The sequence below is a fragment of the Epargyreus clarus genome, unplaced genomic scaffold, assembly GCF_041222505.1.
Source record: "Epargyreus clarus isolate Ecla_fem2 unplaced genomic scaffold, WU_Ecla_fem_2.2 ptg000027l, whole genome shotgun sequence".
Classification (NCBI taxonomy): Eukaryota; Metazoa; Arthropoda; class Insecta; order Lepidoptera; family Hesperiidae; genus Epargyreus; species Epargyreus clarus.
In genome coordinates this window covers 2,002,364-2,013,537 of record NW_027332234.1, presented here as the reverse complement: position 1 = coordinate 2,013,537, position 11,174 = coordinate 2,002,364, and positions in this window count along the sequence as shown.

Here is an 11,174-nt window from a genome sequence, read left to right as displayed (position 1 = left end):
CCCTACCATTATATACTTGCTATCGATAGCCTGGTTTAAAGCGCCACTTATATTTTCCATCGTCCATACGAACTTTTACGTTATTATTTTTCAAGATACACACAAAATAACAACCACCGATAAATAAATAAAATATATCCTCGAACTAAAAGGGTTTTCTAAGACAATAATAATTAAAATAACACAACTATTTAAAAATTGCGGTCAACCTGGTTATTGCCAGTTATGAGGTTTATTATAATAATATTTTAATTCATTATTTTGTGTTCATTTCATGACGTGTTATTTTTATAACAAGTTTTTATTTATAAAATCACTGGTTGGCACGATTGTATGAGTTAGCATAAAGAAGAAAAAGAACGGGTCCTGACGTTTAAGTTGTATTTTGAATAGTTTTATTGTTTGAAATCCAAAGTAGGACAATCTCAAAATATGGATAAAATTTATTATGTTCTGATGATGCGGATTCCTATCTAATCTACCAGCGAGCTAAATCTTCTAGCTACAAAACCATCACGACAAAAAAACGAACATATCTAATTTTAGTCAGAAATATGTTTGCGTTTATCCTCCTAATCGATCATATTTTACATTGATTGACAGACATAACATTAGAATGTAGTTCTACAAGGATTTTTTTGGAAAAAAGTAATGACTTCTACGCAACAAAAAGCAGAATAACCATAAGTACTTTTTTATAAATGGCAAAGTATCGTTTGTTTCGTTTCGGTACTAAGTATTTCTACCACATGTAGAAATATTTTTAGAGATGGTACTTTTAGCGGTCGGCCCCAGTTTTAACAGTCGTTAAACCTCGTCGGGGAATTTATGGCTACAAGGATGGTTATGGGCATTAATCTCGGTTTGAAAACATTCAAACCGGGTTTCCTAACCCGTACCCTCTCCAACGATACTCTTTGAGGCATAGTGGAGTACGCTTCAGGCCTATAAAATAGGAGAGACCCGTTCCCACTTTGGCGAATAAAAACATTTACAAATAATGTTTTTTACTTCATTGGCATAGGCGACACATAACCTTTCCCCTATTTGTTATCATGTCAAATATTTCAGTTTGAATATAAATTTGCCTTAAAAATAATACATCCGAATCATATATTACTTATTAGGCAAATCTACTTATATGTAAAATTACGTCTAAGGGCTAAGACACAAAACCACGATACAACGTCCATTTATAGCAGTATTGGAACGCTGCTGTGATCCACTTTCAAGGTGGGTAAGGGAGACAGCCTTTTCCGACACATTCCAACTTAGTCCTCCGGGATACCGGCAATGTGTGGCCGAACTCACGTAGGATCTAATCTTATCTGGAGTAAATTACAGACGCGGGAGACAGTAGCCACTTATCATGAGGTGGACTACAAACTCATCTTAAAAAAAACATTTTTTTTTATAATATAGGAGTAGTAGACGAGCATGCAGTTCACCTGATGGTAAGTGGCTACTGCCGCCCATGGACATCTGTAATCAACCCCAGATAGGATTAGATATTCCTACCTGAGGTCGGCCACAGATGCGCCGCTACCTCTGAGGACTATGGTGGAACGCCTCGGAAAGTATGTCTCCCTTACCACACCCTTCAAACACCTAACACTGCCGTTATTAGGCAGAAATAGGTGTGGCGGTGGTGCCGCGAGTCGAACCACAAAGGGTTCTACCACTTTCTACCACATGGTCAATACTTATATGTTACATTATTATAAATGTTATAAAACATTATACATTTTTTATCTCTCTAGATTTACGTTGAATCAAAATAAAAATGCCACGCAACATTTGTATGGATGCGCAGATTATACAGAATGTTTTCAGTGGCAGTAACGACGGCATGCCGCAGCTGTCTGCTTGTACATGTTGCTCACGACTCTTTCCAGCTATTCAACCCTCGCGTTACGTCTTTAAAATGGGAAAATATATTTTTAAATATAGTAGGTATGTACTTTCTTTTATTATGGTGAAGCGTTTTACGACTAACGGCCCTAAAAGACTACCTAGCGTCGACAATTCGCGTTTTTACGACTTGCTGTGTTGGCTTCGTTATTAAAACTGCATGGCGTTTATTCGTTCAATTACAATTTCAAGCGTCCAAAAGCAGCGGCGACCGGCGCTCCAACGTGTGCGGGGTGAAGTGTTCCTTCATACTTTCCGAAAAGCACCGAAATCGTCGATCACCGACGCTTCAATTAGTTTGTTTGTTGAGCGTCTTGTGTAGATCATAAAATACAATATTAAACAGCACAGTGCTGGAGTAAGCCCCAAACCTCCCCCAGTTTGTAGAAAGAAGCCCATAAGACACGTATAGATATCACCAACTGTAGCCATTTTGTAACTAGAGATTTTTCATAAAAACAAACACCCAACTGCTTAAGTCATTTCTACAATTAAGACAAATTCAATGACACTTCATATGCTAAAATCCGTCAAGCCGTTTGGGGTACAGGACCTGTCCAAAACACACGCACGCACGCACACACACACACACACACACACACACACACGCATAAAGAAATACACACATATATACACTCATAAAACATCTCGCTCGTTTGTCGGGTTAAAAGAAAATCTGTAGCTACATGAGTAAATACCGAGTCTGCTCGTGCTGCTAAAATGTGCACCGACGCGTGTCATGCGTGTCTACTTGCTATTTCCCTCACGATTCCTATTTCCCCGCACCTTTTCCGCTCGCTGATCATTGGAAATTATACTTTTATTTCTAGCCTTTCGAAGAGCAATGCAAGATGTGCTTCAGTATATTGTAAGTTTGTTTCTATCAATATTTTTCCCAGCCATTCATTAAGCGCACACATCCTCGGCAATTTTTATTTAAAACAAATGTTTCATTTTGTTTCTTCATTATTTGTATGTGGAAGTGTCTTTGAAGTTGGTTCACTAGTTTCCAATTGATTCACGAGACATAATTAACAAAAAATACCGACTTCTGTATGTTGACTTTCAGTTATTCGGCAGTATGAATTTTCTTTCTTTTTCGATAAATACGAATTTACGTAAAATTATTTCTAAACGAAATATACTTAGTCGTATAACGTCCTCACGAAAAATTAAGTTTCAAGGTATTATTTCGCCAGAGGATGATATTTTACTTCCCAACAGTAACATCAACTTGTTGCAACACTACTACCTTCTGTATACATTAATTTTGGAGCTGTGAACTGTGGTAAGGAATGAAGTGAGTATATAAATCTCGAGAAGTTCCAATTTCCGTCCAGCCGCAGATTCACCAACGAAACCTCAACGGTTCTATTCCTTTTAACAGGAAGGAAACTTTACTTAACGTTACTCTTATTTATATTATAAATTTATATCTCACAAGGCCTAGTAGCTAAAAATGGGAGTCTCGATCGGGAGGTCTAGGGTTCAAATCCCACGACCCTGAGTTTTCATAAGTTATATGTTAAGTGTATATACTCGTAGATTAATTAATTACTTGCTCAAACGGTAAAGGAAAACATCGTGATTACCTGCATGCCTAAAAGTCTTAGAATAAAAGATCTCAGGGTTTCATGATCAAGTGTTCTGTACTTAGCCAAGGCAGTAGACTATAATCCTTCGCGTTTCATTTTCATTTTCATTAATTTGAGAAGAATGTCATGCCCAACATTGGAATAATAATGGATTGACGATGACAATCTGTATAATTTCATGAGTTGCGAAATTAGATTTAGAATTAACAGTGCTACTTAAGTTTGTTTATAACCTTTATGTAAGTATTCACCACGGGCGGCTTAACCTATAGGGTGTACCTGCAGGGTGTAATCTGCAGGGTGTGCAATGCACACGAGCGCCGCCGTCTCAAGGGGCGCCGCGGCGCTCCCTGAGACAACTAAGAGCATCGTCTTGGACCATCATGGTACAACAATAATATGACAGAAGCGGTCAGCCAGCGCGGTGACAGTTATCAAACGCGAGCGCCCTATGGGCGGCTCCTTTTTCGAACATTTTGTTTCAACGCGAAATAAACCTTATTTCGGAAGTCAGGCCTAGGGGGCGCCTGGGTTTTATTGCACACGGGCGCTACACGAGCTGGAGCCGCCCCTGGTTTTCACCAACCACACCCTCTCAAATAAAGTAAAACACAAGTAAGTGTGACGATGGTGACCACTGGAATCATAAACCTTGAGCCTTAATTTTGCTGCGAAAATTTATTTTTCTTTCGAAAACATTTTGCGGACCAATTAAATAGAGTACGCGAGCTAGGTCAAGTTAGAATACAGGCCTTTATTTCTTTAGACACGCAACCTATCTTCAATAAACCTTCGCACGAAACTTTGACGTTGATATATCTGTACTAAGTTTACGTAAGAATTGTCTAGCCCTTTATGAGTGTCTACATCTTATATATAAATTTCTCGTGTCACAATGTTAGTTACCGTACTCCTTCGAAACGGCTTTACCTATTTTCACCAAATTTTATATGCATATTCAATAGGTCTGAGAATCGGCTACTATCTATTTTTCATACCCCCAAGTGATAAGGGTTGTTCACCCTTAACATTTTTTTTATTTATATGGCAACACAACGTTTGTCGGGTCAGCTAGTCACTATTATAGAATGGTGTCTAAATAACACTGCTGTTATTAGATAGAAATGCGTATTGTAGTGATGCCGACAGAGTCGAACCATAAATGGTTCTACCATCTCCTTTTTAAGCGTCTTATATAATACTATCTTTCTACTAAATATAAATACGACTGCTAAGATATATTCTACACCGACTGAACAATTATGGATGCACACTTGCCGCAAAGTTTCTGCAGTCACCTAGGGTTGAAGGGTAGAAAATGCCATCACAATATAGAAAAAAAAAACTATACTAATGGAAGGTAGTAGAACCCCTTGTGGTTCGACTCTGGCGGCAGCACCACACCAATTTCTGCCTCAGAACAGCAGTGTTAAACGCTGCTGTGTTCTAGTTCGAAGGGTATGGTATGGGAGACATACTTTTCCGAGGCGTTCCAGCTTAGTCCTCATCCGTGGACCTCAGGTAGGAATATCTAATTCTACCCGGGGTTGATTACAGATGTCCATGAGCGGCAGTAGCCACTTACCATCAAGACTGCATGCTCGTTTGCTATTCCTATATTATTATTAAAAGAAAACATACGGATCAAAGGACTCTACATAAAAACAGAGCATCTGCACGTCTACACGTGTCGCTGAACCAGCCCCGTGGTTATTCTGGAAGCGTAGGACATCATTTGAATATTGAGTTAACATCGTTACACGGTAGCATGTCGATTCGAACTCGATTTGAAAGGCTATATAGATAAGTTGGTAGATTTTTATTTAACTATAACTAGATTCCATGAAGTATAAGTAAGTTGGTGTTTTTTTTATTTAACTATGAAAATAATAGTATTAAATAAATAGTATTAGCGTTTTAGCCTTACTTACTGTCTTTCAATGATAAATCAAATTGTAGTATCTAACCGCCAACTAGATACACAAATCTTTCTGAAAATCTAAATTACGCAATAATTATGAGCGCGATAATTTTAAATATTTTTTTAAAACAGGAAAATTATATTAACGGTCTGTCTAAAATAACTAAAATTAACATAAATAACATAATCTAAAAATAACTAAAATTATACGAAATATATTATGTATTAATACGTACGTTAACTTGAGTCGTGGGAACCAGAATAAAAGCAAGAAATGGTAACTAAGTTTTCTCGATGACAAGTGACATTACAGTTCATAGTTCCGTGGTAACGCCGCAAAACCTTTCAGTATCCGACGCCCTGCAAAACAGAAATGACCTGTCACATAAATAAGCGGCCATGACAGCCGGGGAACGGACAAAATTGTGGGAAAAATGAAAAAATGTACAAAAAATCCAACGGTGTTTGCGGCGCGCGCGTTTATTGCCAAAAAAGAAAACATATTTTCCCCTTTCACGAAATTATGTAGATGAAAAAATTAATTTCGAACTTGTCTTAAATTGAGAGATTTGGAAGGGTGTAAAATAACATTATTTTCTGATATGATAGGGATATTACTACTAATATCCCTCATAATATATCAAGAACCTTCGTTTTTGAATGTTTATAATTTTATACAACTGGTGTTATTCGACTTTCAAGGCCCATCCAAGGACTTTCAGACTGACTTTCAAAGACTCCATGAGTGGCTATGCATCAGTGATCAGTTTCAGATAGAACCCCTTTTCAAGATATGGAGTAGGTAATAAATGCCAGGTGGACTGCGTGCAAGTTTTTTATAGTCCGTGTAAAACTGCTAGTCCGCTCTGAATATAGAAATGAATCGCGTCGCCATAGCAAATTGTATGACACCACCTGCTCACAACAATTTCAGAGCGGACTAGCAGTTTAGCGAGGACTATACTAATGATTTAATCTTTAAAAATAAACAACTACACAAATGTAATACTTTGTATATGTCTACCTTTACAATATCTACAAAGATATAAAAGGAAAAACCGTCCTTACATCTACATAATCCATTTACTCGTATGATTCTTGTGGGAACACAATAGTCTGGGAGATAGGAACACAAACGACATTTTAAAAAAGCTCGTACTATGCGTGTAAGCTCGTTGGAACAAAGTTAGCAAGGTTTTCACAAATTTATAGAGATGGACCAAATACGCGAAAAATATATGAAATAATAAAATGTCCGTTGAATACTTATTCCTAATATGAAACGCGTATTTCGTTTCGGTAGAAGGGTGTAGATGCTTGCTGATTTACGTATGAGGCGGCTATCTTCTTGCCACGAACGTATAAGATGTGGTATGAGCTTCCTCCTGAAGTATTCCCGGGGCGCTATGACATGGGGCTCTTCAAAAAGGTGCAAAAAGAGCTCTCGCGACGTTGACTACTTTTCATCAGGTAGCACGCATGCTTAATCGTTAGGTTAAACAATAACGCATCTGTGATAGTTACACGTAACTCTACCGATCAATCGACTTCGAATAAAAATAATAGTGTGAGGCCATTATTAATGTAACATAAAGAGTTGTATTAATTTACCTACGTTAATTCAAAGCATAGCCCCACGGCTCTTATAGATCGTAACCGGTCTGCAAACTAAGCGAAATCGGGCGCAGGAGGGGTGTGCGCTAAGATCACATGCTACGCATACCTCCTTAACCCTAGAAATATTGACGGTCCCAAATATCGAATATTTGTATGTACCCAAGAAGATATACACCGAGATCCATAAATTATCTTATTTTTCATTATCGATAATGCCGCTTGTGTTTTCTATAGAAAACTTATATTAAAACTATGCTCAAAATTTGAAACAAAAAATGTTTACCGGTAAACGACAGCCCTAGATAAAGTAAATAGATATGAAATCAGGGATCTAGATATAAAAACAGGCGGATTCCAGGTTATCAGATAAACGGGGCCGGCAGGACTCATCCGGGGCCGTACAAATAAGCATCAAATGTAGGGGCTCCATAACGCTCGCAATAATGGAGGTATGCCAGGAATATACCTAAGCATTAGGTTTTATTAACATATCGATTCCTTAATTCGCAAATCAGCCAACTCCACTTTTTGTCAAAATATTTTTTTTTATTTATTTTGATTTCTTTCAACGCCATTTAATATCAAAATAAATAAAAAAAAAACAAGTGGAGCAGGCTGATTTGCGAATTAAGGTATCGATATGGAAAATCATTTCTATTTTTTTATTGACCCACGTGGCGGAGAGGTCACCATACCGGTCTGACGCGCAAAAGGTTCCGGGTTCGATCCCCGGCCAGCCAGATATCTGAACTATGAATTTAGATATCTATTCTGGGTCTGGGTGTTTGTGTGTGTCCATGGCATCCACGATACAGGGGATCCTAGTGTAGAGCTGTGAGTGTAGAAATGTCTACCTTATTTGGACTACATACAAATACACATAGGTTTCGTCCAATAATATATCTTTAAATCCATTTAACATTTTGTTCTACGTACCTAATATCAACCACAACAATGCCAATCTAAAAATCAAAATTAGTCTCAGTCTCGACTTTAACCATTTTCAGATTTCAACCTCATTATAGCGTACACCCATACATATATCAGAAGAATAACAGTCCAATGGTACCCAGACCCATTAGAGATAACTGTTGTCGTGTTCAGGGAACGATAGTCGAATTATCATCCCAAATTACGGTATCTCCGCACTCTCTGTGGAAAAATCTTATATTTTTTGGTAAAAATGTTTCAAATATTACAGTACTTTCGATGGGAGCTTGTATTTGAATACATTTACACAACCAAATAATGCTATTGGTGCAAAGAAGGTTGTTGTAAATATTGTAGTGAATTTTCTTCTTTTGACTGCAGCTACTACCCCCACCCCCATTTTTGGCTTATAACACCAGCGATAAACATTACTTTAGTTTTGGTTTGGTAACAGCACGACACTCTATAGATTAATACTCAGAAGGTACACTGCTGGAGTGCCTACGGGAATTGTAATTGAATAATGATAATAATTTCAAAGATTCAATAATTTCAAAGATCCCTCTATGGATAGAACCCTGTTTCTTCCAAATAACAGCAGTGTTAATCACTCTGTATTCTGGTTTGTGGTAAGGGAGACATAATTGTCCCAGGCATTCTAGTTTACGATGTTTTTCAACGAATTTCCTTTTACATATCCCTCATTCTCAATATTTGAGATAAGTACCTACATATACAAAAACCGTCACTTTGGAATAACAATAATTATTGAATCAAGTTATATAACAACGCTTTTTACAAAATCAGTAGCGAAGCGGTCAGAGTCACCCGATTGTCCTATCTCCAGCAAATAGTCATTACCATACCAAATGACGGTACACCCAGAAACAACGGACATCCCTGAAAATAGCTCCATTATGTTATTTGATACAAAAAGAAATAACATGGTAATGTTAGTTATACAATTTTGTACAAATGAAATTATTTTAGCTGATTTTTCGTCGTGTGGCTGAAATCATTTTATCTTCTACGGCTGGTCTTATTCTGATATAATAGGGATAGCGCTCGAGCTACCATGAGCTACCAATGCGGATCAATGGAGGAAGGAGGTGCGAGTTAGATAGTGGTATAACACAGTCCGTATAAATTGAAACGCATTGTAGAAATTATGAATTTTGGGACCTGTAGGTACTATTTTGGGTCGGTTGATATCCATGGACTGCGAAGTCTTAATACCTTAGGGTACATTCTTCTTTACTACGTGAACTACGTCACTACGTGAATAATAGTTCAAAAATGGGATACTCGACTCCGTAAATAAGTCGTAAATCTAATCTTATCTTGGTTTAATTACAGATGTCCATAGGCAGCAGTAGGCACGTACAATCAAGTTGACTGCATGATCGTCTGCTAGTTCTGTATTATAAAATAAAAATAATAAGACTCATCATGTTTCTACGCTAACTTTAAATGCTCGATAATCATAAATTATTATGATTATCGAGTTAACGACTTAACTATTAAGTTAAGTTTCTCAAATGCACGGTACGTATGTATCGTTGTATTTACCATAGATTAGTAAAGATACTTCGCCGCCTTGAAATTGAATGAAGCCACAAACGTCTTATTAATACTAATATTATTACGTAATTTCTTTTTTTGAATTCTTGACAAATAAAAACATTTTTAGAGAAAATTTACGAATAAATAACTAATACTGCGTAATTTACATAATAAATAATTATTTCAAATATTTTAGGGACATTTTAGCACGTAGACGTGGCAACTATTTCAATTCTTAAAACTGGGTACATTTTCTTGTTAGGAGTGAGTAATCTTTACTAATCTATGGTATTTACCAAAATCAGTCGAGTGAAAATCTAGCAATATTTAGCAAAACAAGCATTTTTGTTATTCTCCATTCGTTATCAATTTGGTCACCCTACTCCGTCAAACACAGGATTAAGCGTAATACTATAAAACAAAGCCTACAACGTAGCTACGCTGTTACATCACATGCAATTTCACACAAATTAAACGCAGGACAATTGAACATTCACACTAATTTGTGTCTAGAAATTAATTACTCCGGAGGCACCACCGCCACACGTATTTCTGTGTAATAACAGCAATGTTAAGCTCTATGTGGTATGAAGAGTGTGGTAAGGGAGACATACTTGTCGGATGCATTCTAACTTAGTCCTCAGAGGTAGCGGCGTATCTGTGGCGGACCTCAGGTAGGAATCTAATCTTACCTAGGCTACCCACTTACCATGATGGACTACTCTCGTCGGCTACTCTTATATTATAAAAATACTCACTTTATGCATTCTTCAGGCATAACAATGCAACAGTGACAGATTCGTGGCAAGAAAAAAAATTAGGTCACATACTGGCATTTAAAAAAAATGAAAAATTATTTTTAAAATTAAAAAAGACAAACCCACTGAGTTTCTTACCGGATCTTCTCAGTAGAGGTCGCGTTCCGATCCGGTAGTAGTTTAAGAAAATATTGTAACTGACAATTTGTAAGTGCCGCCGTTGGCCTATACAAAATAAATATATTTCATTTCATTTCATTACAAAGTGTGTGAACGTATTTTTATCTACCGTAACGCGACTTCTTGTGTTGTATTGAAATTAAAATTTAGTCCTTTTTTATAATATAAGAGTAGCAGACGAGCATGCAGTCCACCCGATGGTAAGTGGCTACTGCCGCCCATCTGCAATCAACCCCAGATAGGATTAGATATTCCTACCTGAGGTCGGCCACAGATGTACCGCAACCACTGAGGACTAAGCTGGAACGCCTCGGAAATGTCTGCCTCCCTTACCACACCCTTCAAACCGGAACACAGCAGCGCCTAACACGGCTGTTATTAGGTAGAAATAGGTGTGGCGGTGGTGCCGCCGGAGTCGAACCACAAAGGGTTCTACCACCTTCAAATCTGACACGACACACATGTCTGTAAATACTTAGGGCCTTAACGGGGAAAATAAAACTGTTCAAAAACTTATGTTTTTGTTTTGTTTTTCTTTTCCTGCTGTAATTTTATGTAAGAATTCTTAAGCATTACCGACTTATATAAGAATACTCAGAAAAAGTTCCTTAAGATATGTGAAGTCTAACAATACGCACTTGACCAACGAGGTAGATTATGACCTAAACCCTTCTCACTCTAGGAAGATACTCATATAAT